This window comes from Geotrypetes seraphini, chromosome 3 (assembly GCF_902459505.1).
Source record: "Geotrypetes seraphini chromosome 3, aGeoSer1.1, whole genome shotgun sequence".
Classification (NCBI taxonomy): domain Eukaryota; kingdom Metazoa; phylum Chordata; class Amphibia; order Gymnophiona; family Dermophiidae; genus Geotrypetes; species Geotrypetes seraphini.
Window position 1 is genome coordinate 36,715,141 of NC_047086.1, and position 24,230 is coordinate 36,739,370.

General features: G+C 47.3%; 1 protein-coding gene across 1 annotated transcript in view; it reads right to left on the reverse strand.

Moving 5' to 3' along the window:
- The window catches only part of GPR63 (G protein-coupled receptor 63), a 76,116-nt gene that overhangs the window by 14,182 nt on the left and 37,704 nt on the right, over positions 1-24,230 (reverse strand). Inside the window, exon 2 of the mRNA XM_033939644.1 lies at positions 8,776-8,850. The gene's annotated coding sequence lies outside the window, so the exon portion shown is untranslated. The remainder of the gene's footprint in view (positions 1-8,775; positions 8,851-24,230) is intronic.

Genomic DNA, 24,230 nt, shown 5'->3' on the forward strand with positions numbered 1-24,230 from the left:
GGAAATCTTGTTCAGCACAGCAGGAAAAAAAACAGACGGGACTGAGAAGATTGCAGTACAGGCATTTTGACAACTTTGGAAATATGTTCTGCGCTGGCTCTTTTTGATGACATCACCCACTTATGTGCCCAATTCTAGGCTCCTAGTTTTCAAATCAAAGGGAGAAGAACCCTATGAAAAAAGGCCTTGCTAAATGAAATAGTTCAACTTCCCTATCCCAATATAATTTTCTTCCCCTAGTTACCTTACATTTCAAAGGAATGGGATGGGAGAACAATGGGTAAGACACTGATTCCGGCAAAAAAAGCCTAATTCAATTATTCTAGCAAAGACTTCACCCCTATCTGGAAGTGAAGAAATCCATAAAGTCAGTAAATGTGTTGTTAGGTTTTTTTTTTTATCAGCCATGTCATGCAGAATAGAAAATCAGGTTTTAAAAAAAATCATTTTGTTTATATCAGTGCAGTCCTACAAGGGTTAAAATACAGCAGCAGCAAGGGTGGTTTTTTGATGTACCCGAGAAAGCTCAGCTGCCACTTCATCTACAGCAGAAGCTGGTTTCCTTAGCAACCCAACAATCCATCTGGTGGCACACAGCGATATATGCTCCACTATCACATACTTTTCTCTAAATCTCTCAAGAAATAAAAAAGCCAATACACCAGTCCATATATACTTGGAAGTATGTGAACAATAAAGCCTTTGTTATCCCAGGACAAGCAGGCAGCATATTCTCACATATGGGTGACGTCACTGACGGAGCCCCAGTATGGACCAATTTAAAAGTGCATCGCCACTTTAAGACTTTAGAAAGTTTGCGATAGCCCGAACCGCGCATGCGCGAGTGCTTTCCCGCCCGACGTAGGGCACGTGGTCCCTCAGTTTTCTAGTTTCCACGGAGCTAGTAAGACGCGCTTCAACTTTGGTTGAACTTATTTCTCTTCGCTTGCCTTCCTGCCTTCGCGGTTTGTAAATTTTTTTGTTTTAATTTCTTGTTATTTTTCTTGGAAAAAAAAAAGTATATATTTTTTTTTTTTCTGTTGCGGGCTTTGGCCCTCTTGGGCCTTATGGACCCTTCTAGCCATAGAGTTCGATTTGTCAATGGCAGTCTTCCCGTCCATGTCATGCCTGCCGACAGGTTTCTAAAAGTGCAGTCGCTGTGTTCGGGTCATTTCATTAACCGACCCTCACCATTGGTGTTTGCAATGTCTGGGACCCGAGCACTGCGCTGACTCTTGCTCCCGCTGCTTGTCCCTTCAGAAGCGCACCCTCAAAAAACGGTTGCTTCAGCAAAGACACCACAATGGACACGGAACCCAGCTCATCACCGACACCATCCGCGCCGACTAAGACCGTACTGACCAAGACGACACCGAGTGTGGACCCTTCACCGTCAGCTCCGGTGTTGCAACTCACAGTAGGTAAACCGGTTCAGAAGCTTTCCCCCACCCGTTCTGGGCCTCAGGTCAAACCGGCAGTGAGCCAAGTCCTATCGACCTCGAGGAGACCCAAAAAACGCTCGGCTCCGATTTCAGTGAGTGCCTCCACATCGACCTCCTCATCGCCAGAGCTCAGAGCCGCACCGAAGGTACCGGCGAAAAAGCCAGCTGTACCAGTGCACTCCATTAAGCAGCAGATAAAAGAATTGGTGTATGAGGAGTTACGGGAGCAGTTACAACTTCTCCTTCCCATCATGGCGACACCGGCTACTCCAGTGCCAGTGCAAGTCAGATCTGGGCCCCTGACAATGGCACCAACTTTTCAAGAGTCCTTATCGGTGCCGATTCCTCTGGTTACACAACCGGTATCAGGGACAATCCGGCACCGCTCTTCTTAGATATCTCCCAAGACGGTGTAAGTCAAATCAGGCAAGGCGTTAACAAAAATGACAATATATAGAACCACCAATATAAGCCAAAATGACACTGAAGGTAATTATTTTTCTTTTTTCTTTTTCTTTCTCTATTTCTCTATTTTTTTCTTTTTATATATAAACGGGAACAAGTCTCAGATTATTGAGTTTTCACCCATTCAGGGTTCTTTCAAAGAGAAAGACAATTCTTTTCTCCTACTCATATTATCATCACTGGGTTGAATTCATCCTCCCTACCTTAATTCTAACATTAAACTTAATCTTTATTTCTTCAATGGCTTTTCAATCTTCAATCTTTAATTAATTTATACTAAAACGTACCTAACTAGGTTACTATTTACTTTATAATAAACTAGATTATTTTAAATACTTAATTCTTTAAAAAAAACTTTATAATTCAATAATACTTAGAACTATTTAAACCTCACAGTTCATTTCAGGAACTCAGAGCCGACAGAAAGTGCACTAGTGCAAAAAAGTGTACTAGTGCTTTAAAGTGCTGTATCAAAAGTGCATTTGTGCTGTAAATTTTTTTGTTTCCATTCAAACTTTTGGAACTCTTAGAACTTAAAGTACTTAGCTCATGCTTCAGGACCGTTGCTTGCTACTCTCAGTCCAACGGGCCAACGTTTTGCGGGATCAAATTACATCCCGCTGCGTCAGGGAAGAGTTTTTAGCAACGCTTATCTGGGCTACAAACAAACTCCTGCCCTTTTTTGGTAGTCTTGATTTACACTTCATATCTATTATCATGCTTATTATCTATTTCACATATATAAGCATGATATACTTGTCACTCCACATTTTTGTGACCTGTATATATATATATATATATATATATATATATATTTATATATATATGCACATCCTTAGTGATCTTTATTTTGATTTTGTTAGGACCCCTAATGAAGGCGTGTTAATCAAAACATGGACCGTGTCAGGTCCTTTGGTTTGTTTAAAGGTAGTGACATTAACCGCACTCATTTACTTGGTATAATAAATATAGCCTGCATCCTTGTACGCTTGTCTGCAGTTCTTTTTTGTTTTCCCCTGTGCTATTTCCCTTACTGCAGACTGTGTTGGATTTTCTTTTGTTGTTCGTTGGATTATCTGCTTCATCTGTCTGATTCGGGCCTCAAATCTACATCTACCAGAGTCCACCTCAGCCCTATTACAGCTTTTCACACACCAGTTGAGGGTAAACCTCTTACTGCTCATCCTTTGGTCTCCAGATTCATGAAAGGAGTTTTCATTGTGAAACCACCTTTCAAACCTCCACTTGTCGTCTGGGACCTTAATGTAATAATAATAACAATAATAATAATAACTTTATTCTTGTATACTGCAATACCATGGAAGTTCAATGCGGTTAACAAAAAAAGAGACTGTACATTTACAGCGATGTTACATACATGGCAATGATAAGGCATATACCGTATTTTCTCGCATAGAAAACGTGGTTTTTACGTACCGCGCATACCCTTGCACGTTATAGCCCGTTAATTTTTACATAGTTCCCCCCCCGACGTCCGATTCACCCCCCCCGCAGGACCGCTCGCACCCCCACCCCGAAGGACCGCTTGCAACGCACCCGCACCCCCACCCGCACCCCCACCCTGAAGGACCGCTCGCATCCCCACAGCCTCCCGACCCCCCCATCATGTAGAAGCTCCTACCGGTGTCCTGCTGCTTCCTCTTGGCGGTCCCGACACCCGACACGATCGGGGCAAGAGGGAGCTCAAGCCCTCTTGCCCCAGCCAACCGCGGCACCCCCGACACGATCGGGGCAAGAGAGAGCTCAAGCCCTCTTGCCCCAGCCAACCGTGGCACCCCCGACACGATCGGGGCAAGAGGGAGCTCAAGCCCTCTTGCCCCCCCCAACTCCCCGACACAATCGTGGCAAAAGGGAGCCCAAGCCCTCTTGCCCCGCCGACTCCCCAACTCCCCGACAATATCGGGCCAGGAGGGAGCCCAAGTCCTCCTGGCCCTGGCAACCCCCCCCTAGTTGTTCGGGCCAGGAGGGAGCCCAAACCCTCCTGGCCACGGCGACCTCCTACCCCCACCCCGCACTACATTACGGGCAGGAGGGATCCCAGGCCCTCCTGCCCTCGACGCAAACCCCCCCCCCCCCAACGACCGCCCCCCCCCCCCAAGAACCTCCGCCCCCCCAGCCGACCCGCGACCCCCCTGGTCGACCCCCCACGACACCCCCATCCCCCTTCCCCGTACCTTTGTGTAGTTGGCCGGACAGACGGGAGTCAAACTCGCCTGTCCGGCAGGCAGCCAATGACGGAATGAGGCCGGATTGGCCCATCCGTCCCAAAGCTCCGCCTACTGGTGGGGCCTAAGGCGCCTGGGCCAATCAGAATAGGCCCGGGGGCCTTAGGTCCCACAGGAATTCTGTCTCTCTAGCGCATTTTGAGCTTCCAAGACTCCAAGAGATTCGCCTCATGCATAGTTATGCCCTGTAGGTATTTAAATGTTTCTATCATATCTCCCCTCTCCCACCTTTCCTCTAAAGTATACAGTATATATATTGAGATCTTTACATCTGTTCCCATACACCTTATGACGAAGACCACTGACCATTTTAGTACCCTTCCTCTTCCTCTGAATCGACTTCATCCTGTTTATATCTTTTTGAAGGTGCGGTCTCCACAATATTCTAAATGAGGTCACGCCAGAGTCTTATACTAAGGCATCAATACCTCCTTTTTCCTACTGGCCATAACTCTTCCTATGTACCCTAGCATCAGTCTAGCTTTCATCGTCACCTTTTCAACCTGTTTGTCCACCTTAAGAACATCACATACTATCACACCCAAGTCCTGCTCCTTTTTCATGCACAAAAGTTCTTCACCCCCTAAACTGTACCATTCCTTGGATATTTGAAGCCCAAATGCATGACTTTACATTTCTTAGCATTAAATCATAGCTGCCAAATTTTAGACCATTCTTCAAGCTTCACTAGGTCCTTCCTCATGTTATTCACACTATTGGATGTGTCTACTTTTTCAGCCCTTCCCAATCCCATCTGATCTCAACATAACACACCAAACTCTAAAAGATTACTACCAATTCAATCTATGTCCCAATGTAGAACATCCGTGAGAATGAGAGGTACATCGATGAAATGATTCATGAGGTGCCAAGATTTCTAGCAGTGGGGAAGAGGCTGTGCTGAGGGAAGGCAGCTGGACACTAAATTACTGAACACTGCATGATTGGTACTGTGACCCGCCCTTAATGAACCGGTATGCTGATCTGGAAGTGGAGGAGATGAGAGCATCCCAAGGAGAGGAAGGACCAAGGTCTTATAAAGGGGCATCAATACCTCCTTTTTTCTAATGGCCATCTCTCTCCCTATGCAACCTAGCATTCTTCTAGCTTTCGCTGTCACCTTTTCAACCTGTTTGGCCACCTTAAGATCATCACATATAATCACACCCAAGTCCTGCTCTTTTGTCATGCACATGTTCTTCACCTCCTAAACTGGAGGAGGAATGCTGGTCTCTGGCCTAGTTCCCGGTAAGCCCTGAAGGCCAGAGCTGACAGGGGGACTGATGCAGCAGAATAGGGTGGCCAGGCTAACCTGTCCTGACAGGGGGGGACTGGTGCAGCAGTAGAAAGCCCAGTCTGTTATTGAGAAAGACATGGGGAAGCCATTGCTTGCTCTGGATTGCTAACATGAAATATTGCTACTCCTTGGGTTTTGGCCAGGTACTAGGGACCTGGATTGGCTACCGTGAGAACGTGCTACTTGGCTTGATAGACCATTGGTCTGACACAGTAAGGCTATTTTTATGTTTTTTAATATTCAAAGCTTGAGATCCCAAATATTACTGGATCCGTGACCACTAGGAGGCGTAAGGTAGTGGTAGTTGGCAATTCCCTTCTGAGGGATACATATGCAGACCAGACATGATGTCACGAGAGGTATGCTGTCTACTTGGTGCCAAAATCCAAGATGTAATGGAGAGCTTGCCGAGACTCATCCCCTTTCTTTCCTTCTTCTCTGCCCTCCCCCAGATCCTTCCTGACCCCCTCCGACATATGCACATGCCCGCTCCCTTCCCCTGTACCTCTTTAATTTTCCTGGCATGAGCAGCATCACAAATTTGTTGTCCGCTTCAGTATCGGTTCTCCCTCTGACATCACTTCCTAAGTATGGGAACCTAGAAGTGACATCAGAGAGAGCCGACACCAACACAGGCAGCAAGAGGATGCATGGTTATGGAAGTGTTCTGTCAAGTCTTCTACGCTGTTTTACATATCATGGCGTATCAAACAGCTCTACTTTCATTGGCTAAGATAGATGTAAAATTTTCCCCAATTTTAGTTTTCAGCCAGATTTGATTTTTTTTTCCAGTTTGCCTCTTGTAACCATAAAGATTTTTGTGTCAGCAAAATGGACATTGTGAGGATAATTTTGTAACAGGGAGCCTAGCAAAACAGTGTAAACAGGTGCCTATTTCAAGTCAATTCTGTAAAGAAAATTTTGCTTCTTTTTTTTTTACTTAATACCAGCAAAAGTGGTAGAAAACATACTTACTTTAAGGTATAATTATTTATACCAGCCCTACAGCTCATGTAAAATACCTGAGACTAGATGTTAGCCTGAACACACGTAAAATAATAGGATTCTATAATTTATGTGCTTGCCCAGAGATCAGTAACACAGAATGTTGCAACTATTTGGGTTTCTGCCAGGGTCTTGTGATCTGGATTGGCCACTGTGGAAACAGAATACTGGGATAGATGGACCATTGGTCTGACCCAGTATTTTTAGAACTTAATATAAAAAAATAGCCATAGTGGGTCAGACCAATAGTCCATCTAGCTCAGTACCCTGTTTCTACCAGTGGTCAATCTAGGTCACAAGTACCTGGCAGAAACCCAAATAACAGCAAGATTCCATGCTACTGATCCCAGGGCAAAATGGTGGTTTCCCCCATTGCCTCAAGAACCTAAGAGTTGCCTTACTGGGACAGACTGAAGGGCAATCAAGCCCAGTATCCTGTTTCCAATAGTTGTCAATCCAGGTCACAAGTAGCTGACAAGATCCCAAAGAGTCCGTGGTCTGCTATCTCAATAGCAGACCACAGATTCCTCCTTGTGTTCTTATTTGTGTGCTCACTCATGTTCATCTCCAATCATGTGCATGCTCACTAGCCAAACATACACCATCAAAACAAGACATGCAATCTACCACAGGATGGTAGAAGCCACTTATGCTTTTTAATGATTAGAATACTCCCATTTACATACCTTCCTTCTTCTTAAAACTAGGCAGCTCCTTATAGAATTATCCACCCAGGCATGGATTCTGTATAGGATACCCAGTCTCAGAATCAGACAGGCGTCCTATACAGAATCAGGCCTAAGGCTGTGTAAAGTAAACCCGATTCTCTAACCGACGTCCAAGTTACAGACGCCGGTTAGACAATCAGGTTGTTGTAGACGCGGCCGCTAAAGTTTAGCAGCTGCCAGTCCACCCCCCCCCCGAACAAATATGGCAGGAGGGATGCTCAGTCCCTCCTCACCAGAACCCCCCCCCCCCACGAACGAATGTGGCAGGAGGGATGCCAAATCCCTCCTGCCAGAAACCCCCCCCCCCCCGTAGATTGCCTGCAGGAGGGTGCCCAATCCCTCCTGCCGGAAACACCCCTCCCCCATAGATAGTGCATAACCTACCACCACTAGAACCTCTCCTAACCCCCCCTCCCCGGATTAACCTGTAAGGATGGCTGGCCGGGTCTTCTCTCCATCCGTCAGGCCCGCCTCTATCGGAATGAGGAGGGCGTGCCCCTTCCCGGTGCACTGTTTAATGAGCCAGGGAGGGGCCTAATGTCTGATTGGCTCAGGCACCTAAGGCCCCTCTAATGGGTGGGGCCTTTTGCACCTGAGCCAACTGGAATTTTAGGTTGGCCCATATGCCTAAGGCCCCATCCATGGGAAGGTCCTTAGGAACGGGCCAACCTAATATTCCGGTTGGTCCAGATGGCTAAGGCCCCACCCATGAGAGGGGCCTTAGGTGCCTGGGGCGATCAGGCCTTAGGCCCCTCCCCAGTGCATCCCACAATGCTCAGGGAAGGGGCAGGCCCTCCTCATTCCAAAGGAGGTGGGCTTTCCAGCCTTACAGAAGACCCATCCAAACAGCCATCCTTACAGGTTAGAGGGGGTCTGGGAAGGGTGGGGGTTTAGGACGGGTTCTAGTGGGGGTGACAGGCCACGCTATCTATGGGAGGGGTTCCGGCAGGAGGGACTATGCACCATCCTGCAAGTGATCTACAGAGGGGGGTGTTTCCAGCAGGAGGGATTGCGCACCCTCCTGCCAGCGATCTACAGAGGGGGGTTCCGGCAGGAGGGATTAGTCATCCCTCCTGCTACTTTCATTCAAGGGGGTGTGAGGGTGTTCTGGGCAGGAGGGATTGGGTATCCCTCTTGCTGCTTTCGTTTGGGGGAGGGTTCCAGGCAGGAGGGACTGGGCATCTCTCCTGCCACTTTCGTTCAAGGGGGTGGGGGGATTGGCGGAGATCCCTTGCCGCGATAAGCTCAGTGGCTGGGTCTACTTACAATGTAGGCCAGCATTTTGCTGGCCTACATTGTACGCGTCTCCTGCTGGCCTAGGGAGACGTATACAGCCACCTAGGTCAGGCTAAGGCTACTTCCAGGCCTGCCAAGGGAGCCTTTTTCTAGAAACATGTGTCCTGATTGGCTGGTTAGACAGCGGTAGGACTACTACTACTGCCTACAATCGGGACGCCGTTTATAGAATCTGGGCCCCAGTGTCCAGGAAAAGTGATGTCAAAGGACCCCAGCTCTCAGTGGCTCTAACCAGCCCTTCCCTTAGAGATACAGATATATGGACTTTGTTTGCACACCACTGCATGATTTCTTACCTGCGAATTTACTGAGCATGATTCAGAGACTGAATCTGGGCAGCAGAGCCTTTCAAAGCCGAAAAAGGACAGAACCTGCCAAGTAAAATGAACAAAATCAATACTAATTTCATTATTGAAACCATTAAACAGGGCACTGAAATTTCAGTTCTAATTGATGTAGCCCACCCAAGAATTTATCTACACCGTCTAAGTCACAACGTGTAAGTTCCATCCAGGAAGTCTCGTAAAACCTTTGATTATCCCTGCAGGATGACTAAGTCTAGGTCGGCCCACATCCCGCTCTAACTACTCCTCCAGATACGCCTTTTTAGCTCTGGGCAAACAGTAGCATTCAGAGACCTAAAAAGTCCCTGGATGCGTCCAAAAATTAGGTTTGATTATTAGCACTTGGACGACCAAGTGCCAACTTGGGTGGGTTTTTAGATGTGTTTACGTTTCAATTATGAGCTCCATAGTGTTTTATCTATGAGATTCTGTGAATAAGTAGGAATATGGTCAGCAATGTGGGTGACAGAAGTTTTTATTAGATATAAGATGTATTGTTTTAAATACTTTGTATGTTGACTGTAAACTGCTTAGAATTGTAAGAGGTATATAAATTTTTTAAATACATAAACCGTCTCCTAGAAAGGCAACATATCAAATCCCATTGTCCCCCCGTAACAAATTAAAAATAAAATCTTACCTTTGATGATTTTATCTTTCTAATCATCTCATTCCACATCTCTGGCTCTACTTCCCTGTGCTCTTATTCAATCTTCCTTTCCTCCTCTTTTCTTCCTATATCCATCTTTCATGATCAACTTTTCTTCCATTTTTCTTCCTCCTTTTCAAATCGGTCTAGTTTCAATCCCTTCTTTCTCTTCCCTGCCATTCACAGGCACCATCATCTCCCTCTCCTATCTTTTCTTTCCCCTCCACTCTGTGCTATTTCTCTCCTTCCCTCCTCTGTCATCAACTCTCCTGTTTTCTCAATCCCTACTTCCAGAATCTGGCCCTCTCAATCACCCTACTCCCCCCCATCCACACCTCTTTCTCACAGCAAGTCTTCCTGTGATCCTACACTCACTCTTCCTCCCTCCATGGTCGAGTCATCCCTTTTTCCCTCCCTCCCCATGTGTTGTGGTATGGTCGGGTTGGGTCACCTCGCTCTCTCTCCTTCCTTTCTTCCCTCTAACCTTTCATAACCTGCCGGCAGTGTTAGCAATTAAATCAGAGCCCTGCTAGCAGGCTAGCTGGCTCCAAAGCCTCTCACAGAATCTTCAGTCTCTGCTACACTGGAACAAAAAGTTACAGCTACTGTTCCAGTGTAGCAAGGATTGAAGAGACCATGAGAGACTGAAGCTGGCTAGCCTGCCAGCAGTGCTTCACTCCTGGCAGGCTATGAAAGGTTAGAGGGTGATGACAGTGGCAGACAACGGCAATTCTCAAAGGGAAGGCAGTGGTGTAGCAGCGTCAGTGACTGCTCTTACAGGGGGTGGGCAGAGTCAGCAGTGGTAGCTCTCCCTGGGAGTAGCGACTTTACTGGGGGGGGGGGGGGGAGCAGAAAAAGCAGTGGCATTTTCCAGTAATGGTGAAGATGGTGAGAGGCAGTGGTGACAAATGGCTGAACCTCCTCAAATGTTGGAGGTGCACCAGAAATGATAGGGAAGGAAGACAGGCCACAACTGTCCATTGAGAATCCTATGGACTAAGAGCTAGATTCACAAAGCAAATCGATCGTGTACCGATCGGTTTGCGACTCCTTTGCGACCAGATTTCCCTCGGGCCCCATTCACTAAAATCTCCTGTGATCCGCTTCGAATCCGTGCATGCAAATGAGGAGAAACGCATGCAAAGTAGACAGGGACGCGATTCACCAACCAAATCATCCCAAGAAGCAACTGCTGGGGACCAGTCGAAAATGTCTTTCCTACTCTCCGAAGCCCTGCTCTCTGCACGCCCTGCATCTCTCCTGCCTGCCAACCCGATGCTCTTCTCCTGCCTGAACGCCTCCCGCTGCCCTGATCTGCCTACCCTGAACGCCTCCTGCTGCCCTGATCTGCCTGCCCCGACTCTCCCACCCTTCCCTGCAGTGCTAGCCCGTGGTTTTAACCCGCAGGCTTAAGCAGGTTAAAATCATGGACTCCAAAAGAAAAATAAATAAGTTAAAAAAAAGAAAAAAAAGAACGCGAGGGAGCTGCGAAAGGAGTGCTCCCTATCCCAGTCCCTACAGCATGGGGCTGCCTAGTAAATGAAGTGAACTTGCATGTGCCTCAGAGATTTTGGGTTTTCCTATCCGAGTCTGCCCTGTGCTGGACATTTTTTTCTCTGCAGGCTGACCCAGAGGTCCAGCGCATGTGCTGCGATCGCTATAGAGCGATCCGGGCAGGCAGTCGGGGCGTTCCTCTGATTCCCCCCATCTGCATATTAGAGTTTAGGGAATTCATTGGTCGTGCCCGGATTGGACCCGATCAGGCAGGTTCTTGAATCTAGCCCTAAAGTAGGCCAGACCAGGTTGGACTGTGGTAATGCATCAAAAATTTTAATGCTTGTTAAACAATTAATGCGTTAATTGCATTATTAACACATTAATTATTCAGCCCTAGTAAAAACACTGCTTTTTTATATACATGCCTGTTGAAAATCACTGCTTTAATTATATACAGATGCCTGTTGAAAATTGTGCCTGAGAGTAATTAGAAAACTCAAGAAAACCAAAGTACTTTAAGTGCACTGATGCTAAACATATTTAATTGATTTCATATCATAGTCATCTAGCAAAATAAATCTGAGTCATCAGCATGTACCAATTTCCTATTGTACTACAGAATCATAACCGAGAATTTCAGACAGGTTCCCTTGATCAATACCCGCAGACCCAGTCAAAAGACATCAGTAATATTGTAGCCTGGCCTGAATTGAAGGAACTTTTTTTTTATCAGACTCAACACTCCACTTCCTGCTAGTTAGTTGTTGAATACCTCTTTATCTATGCTGGATTAATGACTCACAAGCGTCATTAATTGTGGAGGAGTGTGTGGCGCAGTGGTTGGATCTACAGCCTCAGCACCCTGGGGTTTTGGGTTCAAACTCTGCGCTACTCCTTGTGACTCCTTGTGGCAAGTCACTCAGTCCTCCTTAGCCCCAGGTACATTAGCTAGATTGTGAGCCCACCGGGACAGAGAGGGAAAATGCTTAAGTACCTGATTGTAAAACCGCTTAGATAACCTTGATAGGCAGTATATAAAATCCTAATAAACTTGAAACTTGAATGAGTGGCAGTCATTTTCAAAATGTAGATTAAGTTTCAGAGCAATACAATTATTGGGATAAAAATGTCCACTCCCTTCCCCCCCCAGACACTCCCCAGGCTGGAAGAGGCATGCCTACTCCCTCCAACAACCCCCCCCCCCCCCCCAATACCTTGCTCCCAAAGGTCAGCCAGAGGGATGCCTACTCGCTCCTGCCAGCAGGCTCGCCACTTCAAAATGGCAAGCCTTCCTCTCCCCGGCACATCCTGGGATGCACCAGGGAGGGGCCTAAGGCTCATAAGAACATAAGAAGTTGCCTCCACTGGGTCAGACCGAGGTCCATCTCGCCCAGCGGTCCGCTCCCGCGGCGGCCCATCAGGTCCACAACCTGTGAAGTGGTTTCTGACCACTTCTATAACCTACCTCAAGTTCTATTTGTACCCCTCTATCCCCTTATCCTCCAGGAACCTATCCAAACCCTCCTTGAACCCCTGTACAGAGTTCTAGCCTATCACATTCTCCGGAAGCGCGTTCCATGTGTCCACCACCCTCTGGGTAAAAAAGAACTTCCTAGCATTTGTTCTAAACCTGTCCCCTTTCAATTTCTCCGAGTGATCCCTAGTGCTTGTGGCTCCCCACAGTTTGAAGAATCTGTCCTTATTCACTTTCTCTATGCCCTTAAGGATTTTGAAGGTTTCTATCATATCCCCTCTAAGTCTCCTCTTCTCCAGGGAGAACAGCCCCAGCATTTTTAACCTGTCAGCTTATGAAAAATTTTCCATACCTTTTATCAGTTTAGTCGCCCTCCTCTGCACTCCCTCGAGTATCGCCATGTCCTTCTTGAGGTACGGCGACCAGTATTGAACACAGTACTCCAGGTGCAGGCGCACCATTGCGCGATACAGCGGCATGATGACTTCCTTCGTCCTGGTTGTGATACCCTTTTTGATGATGCCCAGCATTCTGTTTGCTTTCTTTGAGGCTATCGCACATTGCGCCGATGGTTTCAGTGATGTGTCGACCATCACCCCCAGGTCCCTTTCAAGGTTACTTACCCCTAGCAGTGTTCCCCCCATTTTGTAGCTGAACATTGGGTTCTTTTTCCCTACATGCATGACCTTGCATTTCTCTACGTTAAAACTCATTTGCCACTTTTTTGCCCAGTCTTCCAGTCTCGTTAGATCCCTTTGCAGGTCTTCACAGTCTTCCGTGTTTCTAACCCTGCTGCAGAGTTTGGTGTCATCAGCAAATTTGATAACCTCACATTTTGTCCCTGTCTCCAGATCGTTAATAAATATATTGAACAGTAGAGGTCCCAGCACCAACCCCTGTGGAACTCCGCTCGTAACCCATTGCCAATCTGAGTATTGGCTCTTTACTCCAACCCTCTGTTTCCTGCCTGCCAACCAGTGTTTGATCCATCGGTAGATATCCCCTTGCACCCCGTGGTTCCACAGCTTTTTAAGTAGCCGTTCGTGAGGTACAATCTGCACCCAAGAGTGCTCAGAGAGCTATGCGATGTCTTGGCGGAACCGTTAGCCATGCTCTTCAATCTCTCCCTAAGTACGGGGAGAGTCCCCCTGGACTGGAAAACTGCCATCGTTGTTCCTCTGCACAAAAAGGGTTGCAGAGCGGAGGCTGCAAATTACAGACCAGTAAGTCTCACATCAATAGTGTGTAAACTCATGGAAACTCTACTTAAAGGGAAATTAGACACGATATTGGATGAGAGGAATCTGAGGGATCCCTGTCAACATGGATTCACTAGGGTCAGGTCATGCCAATCCAATCTTATCAGCTTCTTTGACTGGGTGACAGGAAAGCTAGACTCGGGAGAGTCTCTGGACATAGTGTACTTGGATTTCAGTAAAGCGTTTGACAGTGTCCCACACCGTAGACTATTAAACAAGATGAAATCGATGGGGTTAGGTGAGAAGATGGGGTTAGGGTCAATGATTGGCTGAGTGGAAGACTTCAGAGGGTGGTGGTCAATGGCACCCTCTCTAAGACATCGGAGGTGACTAGCGGAGTGCCACAGGGCTCAGTCCTGGGACCATCCCCTTTTAACATATTTATAAGGGACTTGACCCGAGGGCTTCAGGGAAAAGTAGCGCTGTTTGCCGACGACGCCAAACTGTGTAATATAGTAGGTGAAAGCGATCTCACGGATGGTATGACGCAGGATCTGATCAAGTTGGAAAACTGGTCCTCGACATGGCAGCTAGGCTTCAACGCAAAGAAGTGTAAGGTGATGCATCTCGGCAGCAGAAATCCATGCAGAACATACACCTTGAATGGAGAAACACTAGCTATGACTTCAGAAGAACGGGACTTGGGAGTAATCATCAGTGCAGACATGAAGGCTGCCAAACAGGTAGAGAAGGCCTCATCCAAGGCAAGGCGACTGATGGGATGTATCAATAGAAGCTTCGTCAGCTGAAGTCATAATGCCACTGTACAGAACCATGGTGAGACCTCATCTGGAGTACTGTGTGCAATTCTGGAGGCCACATTACCGTAAAGCTGAGTCAGTCCAGCGAATGGCCACTAGGATGGTCTCCGGACTCAAGGGTCTCTCATACGAGGAAAGACTGGGCAAGTTGCAGCTCTACTCTCTAGAGGAGCGCAGGGAGAGGGGTGACATGATTGAGACATTTAAGTACGTCACAGGTCGTGTCGAGGTGGAAAACGACATATTCTTTCCTAAGGGACCTTCAGTCACAAGGGGGCACCCGCTCAAACTCAGATGAGGGAGATTTGGTGGTGACACCAGGAAGTATTTCTTTACAGAAAGGGTGGTGGATCACTGGAACAAACTACCGGTGCAGGTGATCAAGGCCACTAGCGTGCTCGACTTTAAGAATAAATGGGACATCCACGTGGGATCTCTACGTGGGTCAAGCAGCACTCTGACTTAATGGGGTGGGACAGTAGAGTGGGCAGACTTGATGGGCTATAGCCCTTTTCTGCCGTCATCTTTCTATGTTTCTACCTTGTCGAAGGCTTTTTGGAAGTCAAGGTAAATGATGTCTATGGATTCCCCCTTATCCATCTGGCTGTTTATTCCCTCAAAGAAGTACAGCAAGTTAGTGAAGCATGATCTTCCCTTGCAGAAGCCATGCTGGCTCGCCTTCAGTTGTCCATTGTTTTCTATGTGTTCGCAGATTGTGTCCTTTACCATTGCTTCCATCATCTTTCCTGGAACCGAGGTCAAGCTCACAGGCCTGTAGTTTCCCGGGTCACCCCTTGATCCCTTCTTAAAGATGGGCGTGACATTTGCTATTTTCCAGTCCTCTGGGATCTCCCCAGTTTTTAGGGAGAGGTTACATATTTGGCAAAGTGTCTCTGCTATTTCGTTTCTCAGTTCTTTTAGTACCCTTGGGTGGATGCCGTCCGGGCCTGGTGATTTGTCGCTCTTTAGTCTGTCTATCTGTCTGAGGACATCCTCTTTGCTTACCTCTAGTTGTACCAGCCTTTCGTCGTGTTCTCCGTTTATAATCACCTCGGGTTCCGGAATATTGGATGTGTCCTCTCTGGTGAAGACTGACGAGAAGAATTTGTTTAACCTGTCAGCTATCTCTTTTTCCTCCTTTATTGCTCCTTTCCTGTCTCCGTCGTCCAGTGGTCCCACTTCCTCTCTGGCTGGTTGTTTCCCTTTCACATACCTGAAGAAGGGTTTGAAGTTTCTTGCTTCTCCTGCCAGTCTTTCCTCATATTCTCTCTTTGCTTTCCTGACCTCTCGATGACATTCTTTCTGGTGTCTTTTGTGCTCTTCCTGGTTTTCCTTTGTTGGTTCCTTTTTCCATTTCTTGAAGGATGATTTCTTGTCGCTTATAGCCTTTTTAACTGCAGTTGTTATCCATGCTGGGTTTCTAGTTCGATTTTTTTTTGCACCCTTTCCTAAACCTTGGGACGCACAGGTCTTGTGCCTCGAGCACTGTGCCTTTAAGCAGTGTCCAGGCTTCCTTTACGGTCTTCACCTTCCCTGAGCTGTCGCTGAGCTTTTTTCCTACCATTTTCCTCATGTCCTTGTAGTTTCCTTTTCTGAAGTTGAGTGCTGTCGTTGTGGTTCTTTTCACCTTTGATGTTCCCATGTTTAATTTGTACTGGATCATGTTGTGATCGCTGTTCCCTAATGGTGCTAGTACCACCACTTCCTTTGCGGGTCCCTCTAGCCCGTTGAGGATTAGGTCTAGAGTGGCATCCCCTCGCGTTGGTTCCGTGACCAGCTGCTCCATGAAACAGTCCCTTTATCGCCTCTAGGAATTTAGTTTCTCTCGTGCAATTTGAGTGCCCAATGTCCCAGTCTATTCCCGGATAGTTGAAATCCCCCATAACCACCACTCTTCCACTTTTGCACACCTGCCTCAGTTCGGCCTCCAGGTCCAGGTCGTTTGCTTCTGGCTGTCCTGGTGGGCGATAGTACAGTCCCAATTTTATGTCAGCTCCTTCCCCTCCTGTCAGCTTAACCCATAGTGACTCCAGACTGTCTGCCCTTTTTGTTGTTTCTGTTCTGGATGAAGGAATGGAGTCCTTTATATACAGTGCTAATCCTCCCCCCTTCTTGTGTGCCCTGTCCCTCCTGTAGAGTTTGTACCCTGGTAGGGCCACATCCCATTTGTTGTCCTCTGACCACCATGTCTCTGTGATTCCTATTATGTCTAGGTCCTTTTTTCCGGCTATAACTTCTAGCTCCCCCATTTTAGTCCTTAGGCTCCTAGCATTTGTATATAGGCAATTTAAGTCCCAGTTTGTTACCTTTTCTTTTGGATCTACTCTTGATTTGTTGCTCCTGCTGGTCTCCTCACGTGCTGCCTCCTGTGGTGTGTCTATCCCGTCCTCTGCCCGCTTCTTTGTTCTTTGCTAGCCCTCTGGTTCCGGCTGTTTCCTCCTTGTCTTGCTCTTTAGCTCTAATTGCCTCTCGGGTCCCTGTGCTGTATCTTTGGGTTTATGTCCATAAAGTGTCCATTTTGTCTCTAGTCCACTATTGCCATTTCCTGTTTCAGTATCCTTGCTCGATACTGTGGTCCGATGTGTCGAGGTCATATCGACTATCGGCTTTCCCCTTGTTATCAGTTTAAAGTCATGTCTATGCAGGTCTGGATGTTACGTGCCAGCATCCTCGTCCCAGCCGTGCTCAAATGCAGTCCGTCTCTCCTGTAGAGCTTGTTTTTCCCCAGGAAGGTTGACCAGTTCCGTACAAAGAGGAAACCCTCCTCGTCACACCATCGCCTCAGCCATCCATTTGTTGCTTGCAGCTAGGTCTGCCTCCTCGCATCTGCCCTTGGTACTGGCAGGATCTCTGAAAAGGCTATCTTCCCTGTCCTCAGCTTCAGCTTCCTCCCCAGGATCTTAAAATGCTCGGTCAGTGTAGTCATGTTGAAATTCCTTCTGCTGACGTCATTTGTTCCGACGTGGATTATCACTGCTGTGTCCTCTGTCTCAGCTCCCTCCATGATTCTCTCGATTCTGTCGGAGATGTCCTTTGTCCTCGCCCCTGGGAGACATGTCACTAGGCGATCCGCTCTGCCTCCTGCTATGTGACTGTCCACCTCTCTCAGGATTGAGTCTCCCACCACGATAACAGATTTTCCTCTCCTCAGCTTCCTCCTGGGTCTCAGGTCTGTGTCGATGATTGGGTCCTCCAATCCTTCCTTCTCCTGGTTGGTTTCTCCGCAAGGTTCCTCTCCCTCGGCTCCTGGTGGCTCCTGTCCTCCATCCGTTTGTTCCCTTCTGAAGAGCGGGTGATCCTGTGTTTCTACCATCTTGCAGGCCTCCTCGATGAATCTTTCGAGCTCTCTGACCTGTTCGTTGATGTGGTTTTCTCTGGTGGTGTCCTCAGTTGGTTCAAATTCCATTGGTTCCTCTATGGAGCGGAGTCCCTCTAGCTCCTGTACTTTGATCTGCAGTCTCCCGACCTCCTTCTTTAGGCTAGCCAGTTCCTGACATCGACTGCATATGTAGGCCTGCCTCCCGGAAGGGAGGTAGTCATACATGTGACAATCAATGCAGTATACTGGAAAGCTTCGCTGGCCTCCATTATTCCTTCCTTGTGATTAAAGTTGGTGCGCTGGAGTGTGCCCGACGTGTATCTAGGTGGAGAAGTAGAGAGAGAAGAAATAATGAGTATAGAAGAAAGGGTATATATATATATATTTTTTTTTTTATTTTTAATTAATTATTTTTTATTTTTTTTTATTTAAGAAGATTGAAGATTGAATTTGCTGCTGCTGAGCAGCCTGGACTCCTGGCTCCTTCTCTCGGCTCCTTCGCAAAGGCACCGGCTGCGCGCCGTTGGCTCACCCCCTTTTAAGGGGGAGCCTGGGCACCGAAGCGACCTCTGACGCGGAGGGGGTGGGCGGAGCTATCTCTCGCCGCTACCCCGATCAGCCTTCCACCCTTCCTGGCTTCCCTCGCGTCTCTCCTCACAGCCCTCTCAGCCCTGGCTTCCTCCCTGCTGCCTCCTGATCCTGTCCTGTAAGTGGAAATAAGTAAGAGCAAAAATTAGAATGCCGCCGCGGTCTGCCTCGTGCTCAGGCTTCCTGCCTTTTAAGGGGGAGCCTGGGCACCGAAGCGACCTCTGACGCGGAGGGGGTGGGCGGAGCTATATCTCACCACTACCCCGATCAGCCTTCCACCCTTCCTGGCTTCCCTCGCGTCTCTCCTCACAGCCCTCTCAGCCCTGGCTTCCTCCCTGCTGCCTCCCGATCCTGTTCTGTAAGTGGAAATAAGAGCAAAAATTAGAACGCCGCCGCGGTCTGCCTCGTGCTCAGGCTTCCTGCCTTTTAAGGGGGAGCCTGGGCACCGAAGCGACCTCTGACGCGGAGGGGGTGGGCGGAGCTATCTCTCGCCGCTACCCCGATCAGCCTTCTACCCTTCCTGGCTTCCCACGCATCTCTCCTCACAGCCCTCTCAGCCCTGGCTTCCTCCCTGCTGCCTCCCGATCCTGTCCTGTAAGTGGAAATAAGTAAGAGCAAAAATTAGAACGCCGCCGCAGTCTGCCTCATGCTCAGGCTTCCTGCCTTTTAAGGGGGAGCCTGGGCACCAAAGTGACCTCTGACGCGGAGGGGGTGGGCGGAGCTATCTCTCGCTGCTACCCCGATCGGCCTTCCATCCTTCCTGGCTTCCCTCGCGTCTCTCCTCACAGCCCTCTCTGCCCTGGCTTCCTCCCTTCTGCTTCCTGATCCTGTCCTGTAAGTGGAAATAAGTAAGAGCAAAAATTAGATCGCCGCCGCGGTCTGCCTCGTGCTTAGGCTTCCTGCCTTTTAAGGGGGAGCCTGGGCACCGAAGCGACCTCTGATGCGGAGGGGGTGGGCGGAGCTATCTCTCGCCGCTACCCCGATCAGCCTTCCACCCTTCCTGGCTTCCCTCGCGTCTCTCCTCACAGCCCTGGCTTCCTCCCTGCTGCCTCCCGATCCTGTCCTGTAAGTGGAAATAAGTAAGAGCAAAAATTAGAACGCCGCCGCGGTCTGCCTCGTGCTCAGGCTTCCTGCCTTTTAAGGGGAAGCCTGGGCACCGAAGCGACCTCTGACGCGGAGGGGGTGGGTGGAGCTATCTCTCGCCACTACCCCGATTAGCCTTCCACCCTTCCTGGCTTCCCTCGCATCTCTCCTCACAGCCCTCTCAGCCCTGGCTTCCTCCCTGCTGCCTCCCGATCCTGTCCTGTAAGTGGAAATAAGTAAGAGCAAAAATTAGAATGCCGCCGCGGTCTGCCTCGTGCTCAGGCTTCCTGCCTTTTAAAGGCTCGGATTGGCTCAGGTTACTTAAGGCCCCTGTCATGGGAGGAGCCTTAGGTGCCTGGGCCAATCAGATTGCACCGGGAAGGGGAAGGCCCACCAGTTTGAACAAGCTGCTGGGAGGGGGTGCTCGACTGCGGTGGCAGGAGGAAGTGGGTATCCTCCTGCTGCCTACTGGAGTTGCTTGACAGTGGCGGTGGGAGTGGCCATCCCTCCTGCTGCTGGGGAGGGGATGTTGGGAGGGGGGTTGCTTGATGGTGGCAGCAGGAGGGAGTTTGTCTGGGAAGTTGCTTGGTAGGAGGGAGTGGGCACATAAGACACGCCTTTAATACATACACTCAAGAAGCGTTCTCCATCCCAAAAAACACAACTAGTATAATTCATGTGAATCTTGTCTTTTTTTTTTTTTTCATGAGCAAGTGTCAAAACATGCCAGAGATAATTTTTTCACAGCATCAGCACCTCCAGACCAGTCACTGATTTTTGGGCTCGGTGATGATGAAGAATCACCTGGAGTGCTCGTTTAAATATTGATGAGCCCATTTGCATGGCAGAATCGGAGACTGCTAGGAAGCTCGGAAAAGACCCCAGTACGCCGGTAAAATACATGTACACTAAACCAACAGGTTTAGTCACAGCATTAAGGGCAACGTTAAGGGCTCCTTTTACAAAGGTGCTTTGGGACCTTAACATGCAGAATAGCGCACACTAAAATGGCACTTGCGCTAGCCGCTACCACCTCCTTGAGCAGGTGGTAGTTTTCGGGTAGCGCGGACTATAGCGTGCGCTAATCCGGTGCGTGCGCTAAAAACACTAGTGCATCTTTGTAAAAGGAGCCCTAGGTTTTGAGAATTTTCTCCTAAATGAGTAATTAAACAGTGGAATTCATTGTCAGAGAACATATTGAAAGCGGTGAGCTTAGTAGGGTTTATGAAAGGTTTGGATCATTTCCTACAAGAGAAGTCCATAAGCCATTAGTAAGATGGTGTGGGGAAATCCAATGCTTATTCCTAGGATAATTAGCTTAAAATCTGCTTTTCTCCTTGGGATCTTGCCAGGTACCTGTGACCTGGGTTGGCCACTATTGGAAACTGAATATTGGATTTGATGGACCTTTGGTCGGTCTCAGTATGGCAACTCTTAAGTTCCAGCAGTGGCCAGTCCATATTACAAGTACAAAATAGAGTCCCTAGAAGTAGCAATAGTTTGTGTTTATCCATGGGTTTAAGTAGCGTGGGCTTTCCCCAGATCTACCTTTAGAACAGTTTATGGACTTTTTCACCAGGAATTTGTCCAAACCTTTTTTTAAACCCAGCTACATTAACTGCTTTTACTACTTGCTAACAGTAATAAGTGCCAGAACTTACCTAATGCCGAGTAAAAAAAAAAAATATATATATATATATATATATATATTTTTTTTTTTTACTCGGCATTAGGTAAGTTCTGGCACTTATTACTGTTAGTAAGTATATATCCTCTTTTGTGGCACAGTGGTTAAAGCTACAGCCTCAGCACCATGAGGTTGTGGGTTCAAACCCATGCTGCTCCTTGTGACCCTGGGCAAGTAACTTAATCCTCCCATTGCCCCAGGTATGCTAGATAGATTGTGAGCCCGCTGAGACATGAAGGGATAACTGCTTGAGTACCTGAATAAATGCAAGTAAACCGTTCTGAGCTCCCCTGGGAGAACGGTATAGAAAATTAAATAAATAAAAAATAATAATAAAATAATAAATATCTCCTAGTCTTTGTACTTCTTGAAAGAGTAAACAATAGATTTGTGTTTATTATACAGCATTATGACATAAAATCTTAAAGTGGTGCTGCCGTCTTTGAAATACCTATTGGGCCTGGCCTATAAAAATGTCTACTCCATGTTATATCTGTACTTTTGTTATAAGAACCTGAGACAAGTGTACTAGAGACCCAGTCACCCGAAATCTCTACGGGGTATTACAGCAAGTTTCAAACACCCTCTACCTTCCAGTGTTTACTGGGGCATGAACATCATCACTAACTTGCTGTAGACCCTATGCTGAATTTAAAAAAAAATAAAATAAAATTGTACTGATTTGATTATATCAAGACTGTTATAGAAAGATCACACTTAACTTTCACCCGACGGACGAGAGCCCAGCTGTTTCACCAATGCTCGCTTCATCAGGGGTTGAAAGGTTCAGTCTGATGTAGCTTTTTCTCATTAATCAGTCATAATTACCCAAACCTACTATTTGACTGCAGTGTTTTCTCGTGGCTTCCGTCATTGTAGGCTATTACATATATATTCTCAAATCAAGGAGGATGGGAAAACACACGTCTTTGGGATTAAAGAAACTTCCGTAAGAGTGCTGATGTTTTTACATCAAATTCTGACATTTTAATACCACACCCCTAAGAACTCAAAAGGTTAACCTGACCATTGGATTTGCAAATGGTTAAAGCCATTGCATCTGTGACTGCCACTTCACTGAGTATGCACGTGTATGTGTCTAGATTGGCAAGTAGACAAATAAATTATTTTTTAAAATACAGCAAAGATTTACTTTGTTAAAACTTTGCATAAGGGCAGCAACAGCAGCATATGACAGGCCCCTGGGTCTTCCCTCTGCCACAGGCAGTCTGTCATGATGCTGCTGCTGGCAACCGATGTAATCTCTATAGGATGATTTTTTTTTTTTTTGGGGGGGGTCATGAGAAAGGTAAGGGAACTTTGCTGGACTTGCCAGGATGGGGGGCGACTTATAATACTGTAGACCAGATGTTGTCAGAGGCTAAGTATCGCCAGCACTCACTTGGTCCAATGGTTAAGCTGGCCCTGCACAAAGTGGCCTCATTGTGCCAACATCTGGGCAGAACAGTTTATGCCATGTTAATAGCAGGGTACGTGGCTGTGCTTAAGTCCACCTTGCAGTGCATGCAGTTTTTGGCATTCTAGAAATTGCGTGCTTCACTAAGAACATGTATGACAATCCCATGCTCCGCCCACAGGTACGGCCTATTTGCAACTGCTCAAACAATATGCATGCCATGATATTGAAGATTTATTCTCAAGAATGTGGACGTGAAATGAAAGTTGTGTGGGTATAAGACAAGACACCTCAACCCTGAGGAAGGAAGTGAAACATGAATTCATGTCAGGAGGGGTGATAGTTTCCACAACTAAAAGATAAGTTGAATAAAATGAGAAATGAACTTTAAAAGTCTGAACATAAATTTGTATTAAATCATTGAGCACACTGGTATAAAAATGAATATCGGACCAATGAGGATTTGAGCTGGAATTCCTGAGTAATATACTTGGACTGGCTATCTAAGGATCATAGAAACATAGAATATGACGGCAGAAAAGGGCCATTGGCTCAACATGTCTGCCCACTCTAAGGACCCTCCCCCCTAAGCACTTTCTCGAAGTGAACCCACATGCTTTTCCCATTTTTTCTTAAAATCGAGCACGTTGCTTGCCTCAATTACCTGAAGTGGAACATCATTCCAACAATCAACCACCCTTTCGGTGAAGAAATACTTCCTAGTGTTGCTATGAAATCTCTCACCCCTGAGTTTCAATGGATGTCCTCTTGTTGCCGTAGGTCCTGTAAGGAAAAAGATATCATCTTCTACCTCAATACGGCCAGTAACATATTTGAACGTCTCTATCATATCTCCCCTCTCTCTGCGTTCCTCGAGAGAGTATAGCTGCAACTTACCTAGACGTTCCTCATATGGGAGATCCTTGAGTCCTGAGACCATCCTGGTAGCCATTCGCTGAACCAACTCCACTCTCAGCACATCCTTTTGATAATGTGGCCTCCAAAATTGAACACAATATTCCAGATGAGGTCTCACCATGGACCTGTACAACGGCATTACAACTTCGGGCTTCTGGCTGACAAAACTTCTTCGGATGCATCCCAGCATTTGCCTAGCCTTGGATGAAGCTTTCTCTACTTGATTGGCAGTCTTCATATCTTCACTAATGATTACTCCTAGGTCCCGTTCTGCAGCAGTTCTTGTTAAGGTCTCACCATTCAGAGTGTAAGTACTGCATGGATTTCTGCTTCCAAGGTGCATAACTTTACATTTTTTGGCATTAAAACTCAATTGCCAAGTTGCGGACCATTGTTCCAGTAAGAGTAGGTCCTGCGTCATACTGTCGGGCATTGTGCTTTTGCCCACTATGTTGCACAGTTTAGTGTCGTTGGCAAATAATGCAATTTTACCTCGAAGTCCGTGAGACAGGTCCTGTACATAGATATTAAATAGGATGGGACCCAAGACCGAGCCCTGCGGCACTCCACTTATCACTTCCGAAGTTTCAGAGGGAGTACCATTTACCACCACCCTCTGAAATCTGCCGCTGAGCCAGTCTTTAACCCATGCCGTCAATGTTTCCCCTAATCCCAACGAACTCATCGTGTTCAATAAACTACGGTGTGGGACACTGTCAAAAGCCTTACTAAAGTCCAAGTACACGATATCCAGG